The 21,132-nt window shown below is 44.3% G+C and overlaps 1 protein-coding gene across 1 annotated transcript in view; it reads right to left on the minus strand.

Moving 5' to 3' along the window:
* Nedd9 (neural precursor cell expressed, developmentally down-regulated 9) overlaps positions 1–18,911 on the minus strand; it is a 179,806-nt gene extending 160,895 nt beyond the window's left edge. Inside the window, exon 1 of the mRNA XM_047557340.1 lies at positions 18,781–18,911. The gene's annotated coding sequence lies outside the window, so the exon portion shown is untranslated. The remainder of the gene's footprint in view (positions 1–18,780) is intronic.
* Positions 18,912–21,132: the final 2,221 nt, after the last annotated feature.

Raw genomic sequence — 21,132 nt, forward strand, 5'->3', positions numbered from 1 at the left:
AAGGGGACCATTTTGAGGAATGGCCAAGTGTGTGGCCACATCAATGTTCATAGCTGCTCAATTCACAATAGTCAGATTGTGGAACCAACCTAGATGTCCTTCAATTGATGAATGGATAAAGAAACTGTGGTATATATATACAATGGAATATTACTCAGCTATAAAGAATAGTAAAATTATGGCATTTGCAGGCAAATGGATGAAATTGGAGAATATCATGCTAAGTGAGATAAGTCAATCTCAAAAAACCAAAGGACGAATGATCTCATGATAAGCGGATGATGACACATAATGGGGGGTGGGAGGGGGCAAGAATGGAGGAAGGAGGGACTGTATAGAGGGAAAGAGGGGTGGGAGAGGTGGGGGAAGGAAAAAATAACAGAATGAATCAAACACCATTATCCTATGTAAATGTATGATTACACAAATGGTATGCCTTTACTTCATCTACAAACAGAAACAACATGTATCTCATTTGTTTACAATAAAAATAAATTTTTAAAAAAAGAATTGCTTTAATCAGTGAGGATCCTTTATCATTTAGTGTGATATGGCTATGACTTGAGGAGCTACGTATTCAGCATAGTCAAACTGTAGGGAAAGCTTCCACCCACTGCAAACCTGAGAATAGAGGAATACACCATTCTCATTATCCAGTCATGGTTTAAGGGGACCATTTTGAGGAATGGCCAAGTGTGTGGTACTGTTGTAAGCAATGGATACATATTACTCATCTAATTTCACAATCCAGTAAGATAGTGTGCAGAAAAGAGTTAACATGGGGGCCTGACACTGCTGTCCTTACAAGATCTGCTTGCATGGTTGGCCCTTGCTGGCATCAGGGAACTCGTAGAGCATCCCCATTATTCCATGAGGTGCGCCATGTTGAAACTGTGTGTGCCTGAGATGTAGTTTATACTGAGCACCTGTTTCCCTTCCTGGAGTCTGGAATTTGGGTATTTGATAGACAGAGGGTGTCTAAATAACCAGCTCCCAACTCAAACTCTGATGAGTTTCCCAGGTTGACATTCCACACCTGTCATAAGTCATTGTTGGAGGAGATTCATGCATCCAGTGTGACCCTATGGGGACAGGGCTCATGGTAGCTCATGCCTGGGTTCTTGCATATGCCTTTCCCTTTGTTGGTCTTGATGAATGCCCTTTTGACGTAATGGAACTTAGCTGTGGGTATGACTATATGCTGAGCCCTTGTGGGTCCTCCCACTGACTCACTGGGCCTGAGGATGATCTCGGGAATCCCCTCCTGACAGGTGTGTGGCATTATCATTATCTTCATTTTAAATATGAGGAGGCTGATTCATGGAAAGTTTAAGTAACTATCCCAAGGCCACACAGCAGGTCCATGACACAATCAGGACTTGAACCCAAGTAGGCTGGCTGCACAGCCCTCGCTTCTTACCTCTGTGGAGGATCAAAAATTCTATTAATTCCCTCATTGGGTGGCTGTGAATCAGAGGAGGCAGGTTTGCTCAGAACATACTAGGTACTCAACAAAATATATTTGTCCTATTATTATGCAGAGCCCTGATCCTTTCTACCTACTAAGAAAACCTAACAGATATTTTTTATTTTACAATTTTATCTGTTATGATACCTTTTCTTTATAAGATAAATGGAGTCCCTGCATCACTGCTTCCTATGTGGCCTCCTGGCCTCCAGCTGGGGGGAACTACTAAGTGTAGTAGGTGATGGTGATAAAGTGTGTGTGGTAGGCTGGGTGTTTAGAAGAACCGATGGGGACAGAGGTAGGAGAGGTGACTGGATTCTGGGGATCCCCACTCATTACAGTGGCCACAATGTGTACAACCCATCCCCTAACTGGGGACACTTTAGTTAATGCTCTGTTTGTTGCAATTATTTATTTCTCCATCATCTTCATCTCTTCCTACCTTCCCAGGCTTCTGATTAATGCAGAAATGCCTTGTTTCTTTTCACCGAGGAAACCAAATGAGCCCAGTGTTCCATAGACCTATTCTTGCATTTCTTTCAAAGAAACATAGGTCTCCCTGCTGAATGCCTGCTGGTGATATCTCATAACTTGGAAGATCAAGATGCCCCAGGTAGAGGTGTGCTGGTGAAAGCACAGTGCATCTTGGGTAGAATTGGGTGGCGTTTGGGGGGTAAAATAAAAAGAAACCCCTAATTTAAAACTTCACCATCTGCATCTGTTCCTTGAAATGTTCTTCACTAGAGAAGCAATCTCCTTGTTCACAGTATAAAATAGGGCTTAAAAAGGAAATAGCAGGGGTGAGGTGGCATGCAGGTCCACCAAACAATCAATGAGAGCGAATCCTTCCTTGCAAGCCCAGTTTTGATGATGTTAAGATTGGAGGGAGCCTGTAGATATTAGGGACTTGAAAAGGGGGCTTGGTCCTGACAAGTGCTTAAAAAAATAAAGGAAAGAAAAGAAAAGGGAAGTGGAATATTTAGGATGGAAAAATAGTGGAATCAAAGGATTACTTATATGATCTATTTTTCCATGGGATTACCCTGCCGCATGTGAGAGGTAGAAATAAAAAGAAAACCTCCTGTCTTTAAATAAAAGGTTTCAGTCTGAGGAAAACTGGTGTCTTCACATCAGATGGGAAAGTTGCAAGGATCTGCAGCAAGGAGCCCCCAGAGACCAAAGACCTTTAAGCAGATGATCCAGGCAGGAGACCTGAGTTTTGGTCCCAAGTGCATCACTTGGTCAGTTGTCCTGTCTTAGTGAAGCCACCTCGTCATTCCTCTGCAGGCAACTCCATGTCATGACTTGCAGAGTGGGACATACAATAAAAACTCCCTAAGCCAGTCCCCCAAAAGCAAAGGCTGAATGTTCTCCCTGATATGTGGATGCTAACCCACAGGGGAAGAACAGCAGTCCATTGGATTCGACATAGGGGAATGAGGGGAAGTGGGGGAGGGGAAGAGGAAAGACAGTGGAATGAAATGGACACAACTTTCCTATGTTCATACATGAATCCACGACCCGTGAAACTCCACATCATGTAGAACTTCAAGAATGGGATCCTAATTAGAATAAGTTATTCTCCATGTATGTATACTATGTCAAACTACACTCTACTGTCATGTCTATTCAAAAATAACAACAACAAAACCCCTCTCTGGGATCTTTGTGAAAATTAAATAGGATGGTGTGGCTTACAGTGCCAAGTGAATTATAAATTAATATCTAAATGTTGGCTATTAATATTTTGACCCCATGATGTTTATTAGCACCAAGATTGAAGAGAAAAAGCAAATGTCAAATAAGAACCTAGTATCAAACATCAAGCAAGGAGGGCCACCGAATCAGGAGAGCCTTCCACAGCTAAATTATAGGTGGAAGGGATTCTACCGCAGACTCGCTGTATGATCGCTTTATGATGTTAGCCTTTTCCTGTTACAGCAAGCTCAGCCCCTCCTCCTGGGCTTGTCTGGCTAAACTCACACACCGTGGTCCAAACAGACAGTGGACATCAATTAAGATTTAGGTCAAAGTCTCTGAAGTAGCCAGTGATTTAGTTTCTGGGATTAAGAAAGACAAAACCAAACCGATGGCTGGATAAGAACATTCCTTTCTATTGTGATCATCCTACATCAAGGAAATGTTTGAACTTTGGGCAGCAGAGTGTGATGTGCCTGTTAAAGTTATTATATGGCTGAACTTCTGAAAAGCACCCCAGCATGAATGTGTTTTAACCATCTCTGCTGTGGGTAAGAATCTTGGAGGAAGGACATTTGACAGATCTCCTGACGCAGTTGGCTCCTGAACAGATCGCCCTCTTAAAGGGCCCTTTGGGGACTGCTAGATTCAGAGCTTTCAGATCTCTGCTAGGAGCATCACCACCTACAACCATCAGCCATCATTAGAACCTTATGGTTTCTTTTTTTTTTTTTTTTTTTTTCTTTTTGTAAATACTACAGACTGTTATTAGATTTAGAGTAAGCTGCAATTAGCAAGTCTCTCAGCTTCTCTTAGAAGAAAATTATTTTGGGGTGAAAATTTGGGTAATGGTTCCTGTCTGATTTTTAACTCTTCTGCAGAGACCAGACTCCCAGCTCAGTCCTTTGATACATGATTCCAAGAGTGAAGGGTTCCGCCTCTGAACCAACTGACGACTATAACGTCTGAAATTTAGCTGCTAGACTTCTGGCACCTTCTGCAAGACTTTCCTTGCAAATAAATCCTGCAGTGCCCTGAGATTCTGGTTTTCTGTTTGAACACTCAGGGGTTAACAGGACTGAGCCTTGGCTCTCACAAGGGCTGTTCACTGTGGTCTGGGTAGTAAGCAAAAGCCTCAGAGTCACAGGGACCTGGCCACATTTATTATAACTGGTGAGACTGGCAAGATATTTGCCAAGGTCGACCAGCTGAATTACCAAGGTCAGCTTAGAACATATCATGGGCAGCCTGACCCTCAGCTCTTCTTCTCCCCTCATTCTCTGATGACCCTTTGCATGTTGAGAGGGAGAGATGGGGATGGAGGATAATCAGAAATCCAAGCAGATGGAGGAAGGATTTAAACTTAAAAGGCAAAACAGTGAAGATTTGTTGAATTTACAGGTGGAATAAGCATAATGGAATCTCTCAACTTTATCCTGTGATTCTCCATTAGCATAGAAAATGAAGAACTGTCCATGTCTTAAAGGTACTACAGTGGTTTTTTTTCCCAAGTTATTACTGAGTCAGATTGAGGCAACTGTCGCAGTCCCCGGGTACTTTGCAATTCAACAAATGAACCCAATAGTTTTCTGACATGCAGCCCACTTGAAAAAGTTCATGCTGGTGGGTGCTACATGTGTCTTGGTCCCAGGAGCATCTAGAACTTGGGAGGGACTCAGTACTTCTTTGGTGACCAACAACTGATAGGCAGATTGGGCGACGTGAGACTAAACAAAAGCTACTTTAAAACATCCTCTTCAATTTCATTGTAATGCTTGGACCCATCTGTTCCTGTTTATCACCTAGGTAATAAAATGTCATTTTGACTTTCTTTACAGAGGTCAAGCTGAACTGAACTGGATGGTCACATTCATCTTAGAAGCATTTGGGTTTTGCTTTTGGTTTTTCACGTTCTCTTCTGAAATCCTACTTATTCTTTCTCATGTATGAAACCATATTCTCTGTGCTTCTTTCCTCGTACGAGGGAATAGGAACCAAGCACTTAATGTATCAGATCAGCTGACGGCACTCACTGCGCATTGACTCGCTCGGCCCTCCAACCACCTATGGACTCTAAAAACTTCAGAACTGCCCAGGGAGGCAGGCGTCTCCTCCTCTCCTTTGTGCAGGTGAGGAAGTCGCTGGCTGCAGAGCCCACAGCTGGTGGGTGGCAGAGGTGGGATCTGGACCCAGACAGCTGGCCCCAGAGCCAGTTACTCTGGCCCTCTGGGATCTGCCCAGTGCCCGAATTCCAGTGATCACGTCTCCCATGTAGGTTGCTTGCTAATTGCTTCGTGCCTGTTCCCACGCAGCAGAGAGAGGATCTCCTTAGATGGAATGCACGTTACTGCTTCTTACAGTGCTTAGAAATTATTTTTCACTTTGCTGTTTATTTTTGGCAATTACTTAGAAACGAATGAACCAGGTGACCCAACAAACCTGAACAAAAACAACCAGGAGATAAGCCTGATTGTAAGTTGAAACTATTATTTTGTTTTGTTTTGTGGGGGAGGGGACTAGGGATTGAACCCTTGGTCACTTTACTGCTGAGCTACACTTCCAGACCCTTTCATTTCTTGAGACAGGGTCTCGCTAAATTGTTGAGGCTGGCCTCGAACTTGTGATCCTCCCTCTCAGCCTCTCAAGGTCCTGGGATGATAGGTGTGTGCCACAGTGCCCAGCTTAAACTACCCCAGCACATTCCTAATATCACACACTCACTTGCACATAAACGTACATGCACGTGCACACACACACTCGTAACTCAATATAGGATTAAGAGGTGATTTAACCTGTTTTTAATCACAAAAGCAACTTAAACTTATTTGGAAGCATTCAAAGACTGACATTTCTACTGTAAAAAGTGGGCCTGCTTAATAATCCCAGCTCGAAAGAAACATTTTAAAATAATTCAGTGTCTATATTTTGCTAGACTTTTGTTTCATGTGGAGATACACCAAGGTAATCATTTTGTTTGTAGTGGTCTTATGTCGTATGTACTGTTGTCTCCATTGCTTTAAATTTGGTACACATCTTTGCCTATCTCTGTGTATAGATCCCCATTATTCCTTTTTAACAGTAGTATAGTATTCCAGTGTGGATTGACAAAGTGTAATATTTATTAGGACTGTGCTGATGGTCATTCGGATCGTTGACCGTGCTGATGTTGTGCATTTCAACCTCATGGTCACATAGACTCAAAAGAAACCCAGGCGAAGTTGAACTCAAATAGGGAGTGTTGAACCAAGTAGCTCTTCCCTGGTGATAGAAAGAAATCATTGAGCAGAGATAGAAGCCGACATAGCAGAGGCCCATACTTCTCAAACTGGGTGTTTGGGGAATATCATTGCTGGGGATGTTAAGTTAAAGACTCATTTCTCCAGGAAACACGGTTTACGAAACAGATACATTTCCCTGCTAAATCGTCCTCCCAAGAACCCAGGAGGCCTAGCCCTGAATCACAGGCCTGCCTGGAGTAAGAAACTACCCAAAAGCATTTCTGAAGTTTTCCTCTGGCTGAAGCAAGCAGTCTGCAGCATTTTCTTTGAAAAATGCTCAAGCCAAAAACATTCTTTGCTCTCCTATGTCAAGTAGAGCTCTGTTTTTCAACCAGGCTGTTATTCAGATTCTGGAACAGATCCAAACGTCTTTCCTGAGGAAAAGTCCGTCTTCATCCGCATCGGGAGGGGCGGGTTTGCCTCTCACCGTGACAGCCAGGCTATTGGTCCTCCTGTCCAGGGAGCTGGATGGATGGCTCCCCCCACCGTCCCCCACAGTCCTCACTCCACACAGGATCCTCTTCCAAGCCCCAAAGTGCGTCCACCTCTGTTCGAGCCGCCCTTCCTCCCCTCCCCATCTCCTGGCACCTTCCTGGGTCCACCCTACTCTGGCAAGGCTGTCCTGAGCCGCCCTCTCCTGAGCAGGCCTAGGGAGCCCCTCTTCCCCGTACGAGGCTCTAGTCCCTACCACCCACTCGCTGGCTCGCTCATTCCTACAGTGGCCTCCCCTGTGCCAGATATGCAGCAAAGCCCGAGGCCCAGGAAGCTGACAGTCCAGGTGAGGAAACAGAGCACAAGGAAAGAGACAGGTCTTGATTTACCTCGTCGGGTGGTGCTGAGCACAGGTAGCAGGCAGAGTGAGCGAGGCGGGGCCGGGCCTGGCACCGTGAGGAAGGGCGGCCATGGTAAGGTATCGTGTGGTGGCAGAACTGAATGAGGAAGGGAGGGAGCCCTTCAGGTGTCTCTGGAAGGTCCTTCCAGAGGGGACCACAGATGTCAAAGTCCTGATTAGGCACATTTTTGGTCTCTTGGGAAAACATCAAAGAGGTCCCTTAGCTTATTTTTAAAACTATTTTTTCAGAGAAGTTTTAGGCTCACAGCAAAATTAAGAGGAAGGTGCAGAGATTCCCATATACCTCGGCCCCACATCTGTACAGCCTCCCTCACGACCCTCCGTCTGTACCTGAGGGTACGTTTGTACAGCTGATGAGCCTTCAGTGACGCACGGCTCTCACCCTAGAGCCCCAGTGTACATGAGGGGTCACTTTGGTGCTGAACCTTCTGTGGGTCTGAACAGAGGGACAGTGGCCTGCGGCCACCACTGCGGTAGCACATGGAATAGTGTCACCGACCCAGAAGTCCTCTGTGTTCCACTGTCCATTCTCCTTCCACGCTAACCACTGGCCACCACTGAAACCTCTGCTGCCACCATAACTGTACCTTTTCTAGAATGTCACATATTCATTCCATGGGCACCCTTTTCAGATTGACTTCTTCCATCTGGTCACATACTTAAGATACACTTTTTGAATGTGATTTTTGTTTTGCAAATGTGTGCTCTCTCCTCAGCTCAAATGTAGGATTCTTAAGTGGGGGCTGCATGCTGGAGGACAACAGGGATACAGGGTGACGATGTTAGTTTAATAAAATTCCCCTTTCTGAAGCACACCAAGATGGAGTGTGCCTCCCTGGGTTTACCCCAGTCCTTACTGAAAATGGGATGATGTGTTCGTCTGCTTTCTGTCTCTATGACAAAATACCTGAGGTCACCAACTTTTAAAGAGGAAAGGTTGATATGGGCTCATGGTTTCAAAGGTTCCAGTCCATGATCACTTGGCCCTGTTGCTTTGGGCCTGTTGCAAGGCAGCACATCATGATGGGACTGTGTGGTGGAGCAAAGCTGCTCACTCATGGCCAGGAAGCAAAAGAGGAAGGAAAAGGGGCTGGGTCCTCAGATCCTCTTCAAGGGCATGCCTCAGTGACCTCACTTCCTCCCCTGAAGCCCCACCTCCTAAAAGCTCCACCACTTCCCAATAGACCACAGGCTGGGCCCCAAGCCTCCAACCTGCAAGACTTTGGGGGACACTTATCCAAGCCAGAGCAGATGATCACCTGCAGCTTGTGACACTCAGATATTCTAAGAAAGACTGGTGCTCTTTTGCTAGACTCCTATGCCAGGGGCCATGAATACCACTTCCCATTAAGCTGGCACAGAAATGAACATTTTAAGAAAACAAACTCTCGGTTCTCAACAACATAAACTCATGTCTGATGCCCACAGTATTTTCAGACAACAGCAACAAAACCACATGCACAATGGAGTAAAAAAGAGGCCAGTGAAGCAACACTGTGAACAAAGAAACAAACGCACACCATCAAGTCATTCTAAGTCTCCCTGAAGTGACCCTTCTGAAATCACAACACCATGCAGTGGCTCGTTCAAGTGTTCTGCCATTAAAAAAAAAAAAAAAAAAAAGAAGAAGAAGAAGAAGAAAATGAAATCATACCCACCAAAGTCCCTAGCCCTTTTAATTGAAATGTGATGGTATGCAATTTGTTCATCTTCCTGTCCCTTGTAACTGAACTACAGGTGCTTTTAAAAGCTGTGTAACAGATAGCACATTGTCTCTAACTGTAGAATGTGTTTATAGTTACCATATATTTTAGATCCAAGGTTCCTGAGTAGACAATAAAGTCCCCAAACTCATTCTTCCTCTTACCAAATCCCAATACCATATTTAGAAGGGAAAATTAGGTTTGATTGACTGAGTTGTGTCTGCAGTGCTTCTTGAAGGCATAAAACCGACGTACTTTAAATTTTTAATGAGAATTTTTAATTACCTGCACCCTCACCTTCCTGTGTGAGCATGTGAGGACGGGCCTTGTCTGCAGCTGGTGACACTCAGATATTCTAAGAAAGACTGGCGCTCTTTTTTTGAACTCCAGCCCCTGGCATGTGACCTGGCCCATGCTGGACCCTTAACGAACACTGGATTAATAACTACTAAATTATTTTCTGAAATGAGATACAGAATCTGTGATGGCTAATTTTATGCACCAACTTGGCCAGGCCAAGACACCTGGATAATATTATTTGGTCAAAAATTATTCTGGATGTTATTGCTGTGGAGTTATTTTATTTTACATTTTGGGGGATGGGCAGCAGGGGTGCTGGTGATTGAACCCGGGGCTCCTGCATGCTACACACACTCTCTACCACCAGGTCACACTGTGCCCTAGCTCTTTTTATATTTTTATTTTAAGACAGATTCTCGTGAACTTGCCAGAATTGACCTTGAAACTATGGTCCTCCTGCCTCAGTCTCTGGAGCAGCTGAGATTACAGGTGCATCTCATCACATTTGGTTTTATTTTACCTTCCTTTGTCTATTTTTTAGATGATTTTAACATTTAAATCAGTGAACTCTGAGCAAAGTAGATGACTCTCCATAATGCGGCTGGTCCTTGTCCAATCAGGCAAAAGCCTTAACAGAAAAAAGACTGACCACTCTGAGCAAGAAGGAATTCTGTCAGCAAATGGCTTTCAGACTTGAACTGCAACATCCTCTCTTCCCTGAGTCTCCAGCCTGCTGATTTGAGACTTGTCAGCCACCATACTTGTGTGAGTCAATTCTATACACACACACACACACACACACACACACACACACATGTATATATAAGATGGTCCCTAACTAACAATGGTTTTTTAACTTAGGACTTTTCAGCTTTACAATGGTGTGAAATTATTACACATTTAGCACTTTAAATTTGAAATTTGTATCTTTTTCCCAGCTAGTGACATGTGGTCCCATCCTCTCTTTAGATGCTGGGCAGGAGTGGACAGTCACAGCTTCCACTCAGCCATGTGATCACAGGGGGAAACCAGACCATTGTACGGAGTGCTGTGTGGCTGGGCTACCATGGTCTTCAGCTCAAGAGAGAATCAAATGCATTATTGACTTAATGTATTTTCAACTTCTGTTGGGTTTATCAGGACATAACCCTGGCATAGTTAAGACACACACACACACACACACACACACCCTATTGGATCTGTCTGTCTGAAGAACCCTGACTAATAGACTATTCCTCATTTATTTCTTCTCAGTTTGTGTCTCATATCTCCTCTGGTGCACAGCACCTGCATGAGAAACGGGCCGGAGAGGGCATCCTACCTGCTAAAGCCACGCCATGCTGTGTGCCATGGGCACCAGCTCACTGCCTTCTCATTTCCCATGGTGATGCTGAACTGCTGATGGTCTCACTTCCTCTAAATATTTCCACTCAGTACAAGTGAGGCTGTGGGTGGGGAATCAGAGTCATGGAAATGAGTCCAAAGGTTATGTGTGGTTCACAGACACGACCATTTGAGGCCTGGGTGGTAGCTAAACGGTCCCCTATACTGTAAGGAGGAGGTGACTGTAGAAAATACATCACTGGGAAGCTGACGGGGCTGGGGTGGGGGGCAGCACAGGAAATGTTTTATTGAGCATCAAGCAAAGTGATTGACACTTGTGGAGCCCATTGCTAGTCTGGGGGTTGTGCTTCCGTAAATGGAATACTCATATAGATCCTTCCCCAGGGACCATGAGGAGAGGAAGTGCACTGGACACTGAGAGTGAAAGTCTAAACTCGCCCCCAAGGGCTGACCCAGGGACAGTTTTATCTCTTCTTATTTCTGGGAGTCACTTGCATCTCGGGGAGTCTTTCGATCTCTTCCTTCCCAGTCCATGTAAGGCCCCACCCCTCCTGTGATGTCCCCCTCCACTTGACTCTTGGGTTGCTAATTCATTCCTCTCTGAACCCCAGTTCAAACCTATTCCTAACTTGACCTTACGCTTCACGTCTCCACTGGTGGTATTTTGTACAAGAGAGAGGGAGAAATTTGAGACCCACTGTGCTTTCCCAAACTCATAATTCTGGGCCCTTGTCCTTAACAGTTACTTAACGCTGTCATTTGATAGCAAGATCCATTGTCATATATTCATGGAACAGAACGCTACACAGCATGAGAACAAATCATCAACCCCTCCGCCTCTCTTGTTGTGCGAGGGATGGAGCCCAGGGCCTCACACATGCTAGGCAGCTGCTCACCTGCTCAACTCCTCCTCCAGCTCCTCACTGGTACCTCTCCATCCAGATGGAAGCCCTCGCATAGTGTTGAACCAAACAGGAAGTCGTGGAGGAGTGCATAGGTAAGATCGCATTTATTTACAGTTCCCACCCAGGTGAAAACAAAACCAAACAAAACCAGACACACACACACACACACACACACACACACACACACTCACACACAACCGTATGTAAATTGTTATATCATATGCATAGATGTACATGCATACACAAAGACATGTGACGCCCAGGTATTTCCAGATAAGGTCAGAGCCAGTGGTCCAAAAGAGTAAAAGGGGAAATGTTACTCTCTCTAACTCAGGTGAATTAATGCCCTATCAACGCATCTTGAACCATGTAAAATGATCCGATTTATGCCCCACATTTTGGAAATTTGGATCAACTCAGTTGGGGGGAGACAGTTACGTAGGGCAAGGTAGAGGTCATTTACTGCCCATGCCCTTCATGCCCTGCGGTTTCCTGGGGAGACTTGTCGCATCTAGAAGGAACTCTGCTAGGGCTGTGCGCTTCTCCAAGCCGAGGTCAGAGGGGATGAGGAGAACTCCCCCCCGCCATACACTATGCCCTGGAATGAATATAGGGGATATCAATGCACAGATTCTAAGGTCAAGGGCAGTTGATCATTGGAGAGCAGAGGGCTAAACTACAGTGATGTGCTGCATACCAACTTGGTGAGTGTTGGGCTGCATACCAACTTGGTCAGTGATGGGCTGCATACCAACTTGGTCAGTGATGGGCTGCATACCAACTTGGTCAGTGATGGGCTGCATACCAACTTGGTCAGTGATGGGCTGCATACCAACTTGGTCAGTGATGGGCTGCATACCAACTTGGTGAGTGTTGGGCTGCATACACAATGAGGGTCCCATAAGATCACAGTGGAGCTGAAAACTTCCTGTTGCTTAGTGATGTCCTAGTTGTCGCCATGCCATAGCACAGCAGATTTCTCAGGTGTGGACAAACTTACTGCACTGCCAGTCAGACAAAAGCACAACACATCCAATTGGGTAGAGTACATGATACTTGCTAAATCTAATAAGTGACTAAGTTAACGTTTATGTACTTACTAGACTAGACTTTTCATCATTATTTTAGAGTAATGATTTGCTGTAAAACAACCTGCTATGAGACACCAACAGCAGCCTCACATATCTCTGGTGCATCTCTTGATTGCATTATTTTCTCTCATGCTTGATTTAATCTTGCATTGTTCTGTTCAGCACGGCCCTCAGAGCAATAGGCTCGAGCAGGCTGTACCGTGTAGGGTCGTGTAAGCCCACTCTGTGATGGCCACACCGTGAAACTGCCTAATGATGCACTTCTCAGAATACTCCCTGTCATTAAGCAAGACATGACTGTATTTGAATACCCACGGCATCATGACTTTCTTAGGTTGGGTTCTCCTGAAGTGGATTCCGATTCAGGATTCAAGGGCTGTTGTTTAAGAAACTGTCCTGGCCAGATGTGGTGATGCATGCCTGGAAGCCCAGTGGTTGGAGGTTGAAGCAGGAGGATCACAAGTTCAAAGCCAGCTTCAGCAACTTGGCAAGACCGGAAGTAACAAGCAACTTAATAAGACCCAATCTCTAAATAAGTTATTTAAAATGGCTGGGGATGTGGTTCAGTGGTTGAGTGCCCTTGGGTTCAATCCCCAGTACAGAGAGAAAGAAAGAAGAAAAAAAGAAAAAGAAAGAAAGAAAGGAAGGAAGGAAGGAAGGAAGGAAGGAAGGAAGGAAGGAAGAAAGAAAGAAAATTAATTCTAAGAAATGTTCATGGAGAATGAGGGACCGGAGGGTGAAAAGAGAAGGGAAGGAAGCTATAAAGGGCATTAGCCCTGTGAGCCACTGCAGGTAAACGCTTGTGAAACTTTGGGCAAAGGTAAGACATAGACCTTAGTGCTATTCCACTCGGGAATGAGCAAGTGGGGAAATTAATTCTGGGGCATTTTTATTGGTCTTTGGGCAACTACAGTTGGCTCTAGTTGGCTTGGGGAAAGCCCTGAGGTCAGGAGATAAAAATTCATGCTGTTAATGGAGAAAAGATAGCCTCTTCAACAAATGGTGCTGGGAGAATTGGAAATCCATATGCAACAGAATGAAACTAAACCCATATCTCTCACCATGCACGAAACTAAACTCAAAATGGATTAAGGACCTCGGAATCAGACCAGAGACCTTGCATCTTATAGAAGAAAAAGTAGGTCCAGAGCTTCAACATGTCGGCTTAGGACCAGACTTCCTCAACAGGACTCCTATAGCACAAGAAATAAAAGCAAGAATTAATAACTGGGATAGATTCAAACTAAAAAGCTTTCTCTCAGCAAAGGAAACTATCAGCAATGCAAAGAAAGAGCCTACAGAGTGGGAGAAAATCTTTGTTAATCATACTTCAGATAGAGCACTAATCTCCAGAATCTATAAAGAACTCAAAAAACTCTACACCAAGAATGCAAATAATCCAATCGACAAATGGGCTAAGGAAATGAATAGACACTTCACAGAAGAAGATCTACAAGCAATCAACAAACATATGGAAAAATGTTCAACATCTCTAGTAATAAGAGAAATGCAAATCAAAACCACCCTAAGATTCCATCTCACCCCAATTAGAATGGCGATTATCAAGAATACAAGCAACAACAGGTGTTGGTGAGGATGTGGGGAGAAAGGTACACTCATACATTGCTGGTGGGGCTGCAAATTAGTGCAGCCATGCTGGAAAGCAGTGTGGAAACTCCTTAGAAAACTTGGAATGGAACCACCATTTGACCCAGCTATCCCATTCCTTGGCCTATACCCAAAGGACTTAAAATCAGCATACTACAGAGATACAGCCACATCAATGTTCATAGCTGCTCAGTTCACAATAGCCAGATTGTGGAACCAACCTAGATGTCCTTCAATTGATGAATGGATAAAGAAACTGTGGTATATATATACAATGGAATATTACTCAGCCATAAAGAATGATAAAATTATAGCATTTGCAGGCAAATGGATGAAATTGGAGAATATCATGCTCAGTGAGATAAGCCAATCTCAAAAAACTAAAGAACGAATGATATCACTAATAAGTGGATGATGACACATAATGGGGGGTGGGAGGGGTTAGTGTTAGGGTTAGAGTTAGGGTTAGGGAGGGGGGCAGGAATGGAGGAAGGAAGGACTGTATAGAGGGAAAAGAGGGGTGGGGGGGGGAAGGGAAAAATAACAGAATGAATCAAACAACATTGTCCTGTGTAGATTTATGATTACACAAATGGTACGCCTTTACGCCATGTACAAACAGAGAAACAACATGTATCCCATTTGTTTACAATAAAAAAAAGTCAAAATAAAAAAAAGAAAGAAAATGAAGCTCATTTTTCCTTTGAACGATATAGAAAAGCGAATTTTAGTGTTTACTGATGTTGTAAATACTGCAAGTTTTCAAACTTCTCAAGATGATATCAATAAAGAAACATCAGTATCAAAAACAAAATTCATGCTGTTAGAGGTCAGCACAGTCACAGTGCATGCACAAGGCACTGATTGCTTCTAGACACCAGCTCTGTGCTAGAAGCTCCAAGCCTGTGGTATCAACTTTAACCCTCCCTAGTCCTTCCTTTCCCCTTATTTACATGTAGAGGAAGAGGCACCAGCAGGCCCGTCGTTTTAACAAAGTCATGCAGTCTGTCCCCTTCTACACTGCTGGTTACTCCTGCCTAATCTTCTCTCCCCATCACGTTTTCCAAATACCAAGCTGAAATCCATGCAAAATAAAATTAACCATTAAAAAGAACAATTCCATGACATTCCATTTACACACAATGTTACACAACTGCCACCTCTGGGACATTTTTATCTCCCCAGAAAGAATGGGGAACCACAGCTCCCCATTTTCCCCTGCCCTCAACCCCTGGTAACTACCAATCTGCATTCTGCCTCTATGGATTTATCTCTCTGGGGCATTTGATATAAATGAGATCACGTGACATGTTGTGACTGGCTTCTTTCACTTATATACCTGTTTTCCAGGTTCGTCCATGTCATGGCAGGTCTCAGTACTTTATTCCTTATGACAGATGAGTGATATTTCATTATATGGATATTCTGCTATTTGTTGATCCATTCATCTGTTGATGGACATTTAAGTCATTTCTATTTGGGGGCTATTATAAATAGTGCAGCTATGAAAATGGAGGTGCATACACTTGAGTCCCTGTCTTCAATTCTTTTGGATATATATGTGTGTCTTGGTATCCATGAGCAAATGGCTCCAGGACCCAAACATGTGGATGCTCAGGTCCGTTATATAAATGACATAGTATTTGCATAGAATCCTGTGCACATCTTCCTGTATGCTTTGTCATCTCTAGATTGCTTACAACACCTAACCCAATGCAAACGCCAGGTAAATAGTTGTTCTACTGCATTGTTTAGAAAACAATAAGGAGAAAAAAGTTTGTACATGTTTAGCATGGATGCAATTTCCCCCTCAATTATCAAATCCTCAGATGCAAAAGCAGCAGATGGAATTGCTAGATCATATGTTAATTCTGTGTCTAACTTTTTGATGAGCCATCTTAGACTTCTTGGGGAGTTCATTTCCCTCTGCCTCTATTGAAATGTTAGCATGTTTTGAGTTCAGTCCTAAGTCACTCCCTTTTTTCCCACTTGAGATCTCTGTCCCAAAGCCTATCATCCATACCCATGGCTTGAATCACCATGAATACGCCACAAGTTTGCACCAACTGACAAATTGACTCTAGACCAGTTTGTCAACTGCCTGGCTGACATCTGTCCTTGGATGCCCACCAGACCCTCCGAAATCACTCATCCAGAGCTGGTCACCAGCTTTGTCGGTCTCTGATGGGCAGGCAGCACTGCCATCTGTTTGGACACCCCATTGGGAAACTGGGGGCCATCTTTGACTCTCTCCTCATTCTCTTTTCCTGTCCACCACTAAGTCCTGTTTACTTTCCTTCTAGATGACCCTTCGGTTTGTCCACGTCTGTCTCTACCACCCTCATCCTTGTACACCCATGGCTACCTCACTTGAAGGAGCTGAATCAAACTTCTTCTGGTCTCCCTAAGAGATGGTTCGCTCTGATCCTTCCTCTGCACCACAGTAAAAGGGATTCCTTACAAATGCAGATCAGATCACAACATACCTAGCACCTCCATGATGAGAACACTTAGCGGCTCAATGCCAGCTCACACTTCCCCTCTCCAGGCTACCTGAAGTCACTCTCCACTCTGGCTGCACGCCTAACTTTTCCAGATGATGTCCCACCTCAGAGCTCAGTAGGCCTGTGCCCTGTGCCTGGAACTCCAGCCAGCCCATTGCCTCACGAACCCTTCAGCCCTTTGGGTTCTAATCTCCATCTTCTTTATGGAATCTCCTGACTCCAAGACACAGTCAGGGGTTCCCATTATGTATTCTGGTCCTTATCGTGTTTCTGTAATTATCAATGATGTTCAGAACCCGACACCCCCACATATGACCACAGGAAGCCAAAGTACGCCACCCCAAAATATACCTCTATCACATATTAGAGCTGGTTATTTTGAAAAACCACAGACACAGAAGCTCTAAAAGTTGCTTGTCTGGAGGGGAAATATACATCTGTAAAAGGAGTCGCCATTTGTAAGCTTTCTCTCTCTCTCTCCCCACCAGAAGGAGGATGGCTAAATCAACAGATTCCAGATCAAATGGAGAAGGCATCATGTCAATCTGCCTCAAGACTTTACCCCTCCCCTACCAGGCTTTTCTGGCCATCTAGGCATAACCAGGTCTTTCCCTTCATCATCCCATAATTTGCGTCCACCAGCCTCTAGATTCATAGATTCCCTATTCCTCTCTGCAGTTCAGGATATTGTATAAGCCTCAATGATCTGGGCACCTCCTTGAATTCCATGATTTTAGTACATATGTAATTAAATGGGTTTGCTCTGATTCATGTCTTATGTCAATTTCATTCATAGACTAGTTGGTCAAAGAACCTAGAAGGGTAAAAAAAGCCATTTTCCTCCTCTGTATGTATTAAGGTCTGCTTCTCCTTTGGACTGTAACCCTTTGGGCACAGGGCAAGGCCAGTGTTGTTCCCTCTTCTCTTCTAACAAAGTGACTGCTACAGGTGAGTCTCTCTAGAGAGTTGTTAAATAGATGAACTCATTAACGAGAAATGGCGGAGCTCTAATTCCAAACTGATTTCACAACCTTCCCTTTCCATGGTGCCACATTTTCCCATCCTTGGAATGGGTGTGTCCTTGAAAACAACCAAGCTTGGAAGGAAACAGATGTGAGGAGGAAAACCATTTGGCTAGGTCCCAGAATCCTGCCAAGGGTGATTTCTCTTCACACTCAATTCTGGGTGGGAAACCAACTTCTGGAGGGGAAGAAGCGGTTTCCCCCCGCAGGAGTTGGAAAGATCGGAGCACCATCCTCACATGCCTTGCTAGCGCAGGGTCAGGCTGCTCAGCCACCTCTGTGTAGCCTGATGCCACGTTAGGACCCTTGCAGAATGGCTTTCCCCTTTATGTGTTCTCCATTTGGAAGTCATTTTGGCAAGGAAAAAAAAACTCCCTCAAATCCTTTCTGGAAGAAATGCAATTGAATGAATGAAAGGATGAATGAGTTAAATGAATAAATCAATAGAAAGAAAAGTAAGGAGCTCTGAGGTTGGCCCTGTGTGGAGGCAGAGCACAGTGTGATTGGTCCCAGCCCCTCCGAGGTGATGCTGGTGACGGATGGAGCTGGCCCGACACACAGCCCCATTCTCAGTCACCATTTCTTGCCCTCAGAAGTCACCCCAAGGAGGCTGAAAACAAGGTGCAGGTAAATGACTCCAATCCACACTCTGAAGTACTGAAATAGTTTAAGAAAATAAAAGCTCAGCTCCTGGCCTTAAGGTCTCTGAGGACAGCAGGAAGAGAGGAGGAGCCAGGTACCTCCACACCAGGAAGCATCTACCCAGATGATTTCAAAAGTAGAAATGGGGCTTCAGATGCACGAAGGCCACGGCCTCCAGGTCAACCCAAAGAAGAACAGGGGTCACTCATTCCTCCTTCAGGGCACGTCGAGCCCTCCCAGCCCCAGCGAAGGTGTCAGGAGTGGGGGACAGCGCCCCATGTCTGACATCAACTCAGGAAGTAGGAGTCTGAGCGAGCGGCACCCCTGCCCGCAACCCAGGATCCAGCGAGGGGCTGAGACTCACCCAAGGGCGCACCACGGCCGATGGCTCCTGCAGGGCCCTGGCCTTCCTGCCCTCTCAGGCGGTCAGGCAGGAGGTGACCGCTATTCCCTCTGCATGCTTAGGCTTCTCCTTCTCGCTGCAGCACCCAGACTTGCTTCTATAGGCAGCTGTAAGCTTCTCTCTGCTGGGCAACCACACACGTAGGATGTGATGGCGTGTGGGGGGGTTTCCTTCCGGTTGCTGTGAAGTGAGGTTGTCTCGGTTCATTTCCTCTCTGGGCCTCTTCTTTTTTTCCTCTCTCAAAACTTCAGATGGGCTGAGGACACTTTGTAGTGTGGGGACAGGTAAGAAATCTAGTTCTTAGGGGACCCATTTGCTTTTATTAGATCTTTAAATTAGCTTGACAATGAAGTTCTGTGGGACTTCTTTTTCTCAGTGGTATAAACTTTCTAGGCTGCATTAAGGCAAATTACGGGCAATTTAAAAGTCAACTGAATTGGGATTTTGTGTTTTTGTGGGCTCAATTTGTTCTAGAAGTTTCCACTATAAACTGATATGAAACATTCTCTCATATGACAAGTATATATTGAACTTATCTACTAGAATAGGCACCATGCTAAGGACTTCATACACAAACAGAGAATCTCCCTGGGGTTGTAGCTCAGTGGCAGAATGCTTACCTAGTATGTGCAAGGTTCTGGGTTCAAACCCTAGTACTAGAAAAAACCAAAACCAAGCACATGAAGAATCTCCTATTTACAATGTCGTATAGAAGATTAGATTTGTGTGTGTGGAAGGGAATTTTAAAGTCACCAAGCACCAACCCTTTGACCTCTTCTGTGCTTTTGAGTGGCGAACAACTCCACTCTCAGAACATTTCCTTCTTTCTGTGGCTCAGCTTCCTTATCTGTGAAATGGGAACAACCAGAGGAGTGTTGTGAGAACTAAATGAATTAGTGTCTGGCACAAATAAAAAGAGCACTAAATAAGTGTTTGCTATTATCATCAATGGCAAATTCGTATTACTATCAGCGGAGGCTTGTTTTTTTCCCTTCCCTTCCTCATTTTCCACTCCTTGCTGGTGACTAGAAAGTGACTTGGCGACATAGCAGGTTGAGAACAAAAAGAGAGAGGGTTTGAAAGACAAATGATCCCAAAATAACCCAGTGGTGCTGGCTGCTCCTGCTTCAGCTCCTGCTTGCTCTATCAAGACCAGGAAGGGGCTGCCTAGGTCCTGCCTACCTGGGTCCTGTCCATCACTCTCAGCTCATGGTGGATGCTGAATTCTTGTGACTTCTCCTCCTCCTCCTCCTCCTCCTCTTCCTCTTCCCCCTCCTCCTCCTCCTTCTCCTCCTTCTTTGTGGCCCTGGGGATCAAATCCAGAGCCTTGCACAGGCTAAGCAGGCACTCTATCATGGAGCTACATCCCAAGATCCTATTTTGTTATTTTGTTTTAATTTTCGGTAAGACTTGGCTAAAATTCAGATTTATATCATTTATCTTAAATGTTTGAGCTGGTAAGAATCTTGCTAAAGAATATTCCACCCATAAAAAGATGCCTCTTTAAGCAAATAAAGAAATAATACTTGGCTCAAGACCTGTGTGGTTGGGACTTATCAATATACCAATAACAAGAACATCCGTACCAATGGTCAGACATGTCCGTCTCTCATAGGAAACCTCCAGTCTGCATCAAGGCACTGTGTCCTATTCTTTCTCGCTTCCTCTTCCTCTCACAAAACCACTCTAGAGTACATGCCATGTGTCAGGAGCTCTTCCAGATCCCAGGTAGAAGTATTCTGTTCCCAAATTTTTATTTTATATTGCAGAGTCATCTTAATACATTGATGAGGGAAAGGAAACCCAGTTTCATATCAAAATATCCCTCTATGTATTTCCTGTTATACATTTATCTATATACCATTATTTTCTTCATCAGGCATTTATGCCTGGTATATGATTTAAATGTATAAATTTTAGTAAATATAATCTATGATTTCATGGCATACCGTACCATGGGTATTGATACATTAGATTGCCTCTGTAAGTCAACGACCCCAGATAGACCTGGAAAGTTCAGCTCAGTTTCTTTTTAAGTAAAGTTCTTGTGTCTTACAACTTGATTCTCCTAACTCTCTTCTTCCTTCTTCCTGGCTTCTTTTCCCACTTTGAGCTGTCTGAATCTCACTGTTGAGTTTTTCAGAATGAGGCGAGAACAGGTGTTTTAAGTCAACCTAAGGAACTAAGACTCTGACCAAAAACGGATCAGTTATTTTAGAAAGACAAGTGAAATGTTTTTCTATTTGGAAAGATATAAGGTTTCTATGTCCATTTTCTTATTTATAATCTTAGGTATGTCTTCTCCTTTGATAT

The sequence above is a fragment of the Sciurus carolinensis genome, chromosome 7 (assembly GCF_902686445.1).
Source record: "Sciurus carolinensis chromosome 7, mSciCar1.2, whole genome shotgun sequence".
Classification (NCBI taxonomy): domain Eukaryota; kingdom Metazoa; phylum Chordata; class Mammalia; order Rodentia; family Sciuridae; genus Sciurus; species Sciurus carolinensis.